Source organism: Phragmites australis, chromosome 7, assembly GCF_958298935.1.
Source record: "Phragmites australis chromosome 7, lpPhrAust1.1, whole genome shotgun sequence".
Lineage (NCBI taxonomy): Eukaryota > Viridiplantae > Streptophyta > Magnoliopsida > Poales > Poaceae > Phragmites > Phragmites australis.
The window spans coordinates 33642573-33643832 of NC_084927.1; the positions used below are offsets into that span (position 1 = coordinate 33642573).

At 48.9% G+C, this 1260-nt stretch overlaps 1 pseudogene; it reads left to right on the plus strand.

Moving 5' to 3' along the window:
- LOC133925602 (uncharacterized) lies at positions 1-535 on the plus strand (annotated as a pseudogene).
- Positions 536-1260: the final 725 nt, after the last annotated feature.

Here is a 1260-nt window from a genome sequence, read left to right on the forward strand (position 1 = left end):
ATGTGGGACCACCCCATGTTTCACTCGTCGTGTCACGTTCTGCCCTCGCTCCGGGCTCACGTGCACCTTGCCCACCCACTACTCGCGCCGCCCCAGCCTGCACAACAACCCTCCTACGCCTACCCCTCCGCCTCCTACGCCCTGCCGCCGCTGTCTCCCCCGACGTTCGTCTTCATCCCAACCCCGTGCTCCTCTGCCTCTGTCTCCACTACCTGTGCCCGCACCGTGCCCCTGTCTCCGTTGCTGCTCCACCCAGACACTCCCGCTCCTCCTCCTCGCTCTCCTCGGGAGGCTCACCTTCCTTCTCTACCCGTCCATCCCTGCTGCCTGCGCCGTCGACCTTCGCGTCAACTCGTCGCCGCTCCCTGCGCTCGACCTTGGCCTCACGCTTCACCTCCAAGTCTGGAACCCCAGCCTTGTCCTCTTGCTCTGTTACCACACGGTCTCCGCCGCTATCTCCTACCGCGAACACCTGCTCGGGTCTGCCAATGCGCGCCCCGGGTCTGGGAAGTTCGCGACTAGGGATGTGGCGTAGGCCGACGCCGAGGTGTGGGTGTTTGGATCTTCGTACTCGTATTGTGCTGACAAATTCCACTCTGTCCAACTCAAGGTTCTGTTTCATGTATATTTCAGCAATTAAACTATAGGAAATTTGTTCTAATTACAATCAGCTTTAACTATATGAAATCCTTTTAGTTAAAATGGATAAAAATTTATCCAGCATGACAAGTCTTTTCTGCATGTTTATTTCAAATTTCTCTGTGCTGTTGGATAGTCTTACTCCTATGTTTGTTGCACCAATTAAACTGATGACTGAATCATGTGTCACCAACGTACCTTTTCCTTTGTTTGGCAGTGATCCATATAATATATCTTTCCATTTCTTCATACCCGAAGGAGGCAACGGTGAATTGCCCTACCACAAGCTAAAAGTAGTACTACCTGATTCAAATCTCACTATTACTAGGTGAGAAAAAAAAACTAGCATGCCCCCTTGTCTTCTTGCCATTGTGTCCAAAATCATACTAGTATCCTCTGCGGTCAGAAGCAAATCAAGAATAAGCAAAATATTACCACTCAAGAAGGAAACTTCCTTTGGTCACTCCTCAAGGAATTGTCACCCCTTCTTATCGCAACAACTCAATTCCCCCAACAGAGATATGTTTATACCTCTGCAGACTACATCATAGGTGTTGGATATTCACTTGATCTATTTACTTAAACCTATCTTTGAGCTCTTTAAAAATAAAAAAAAATAAT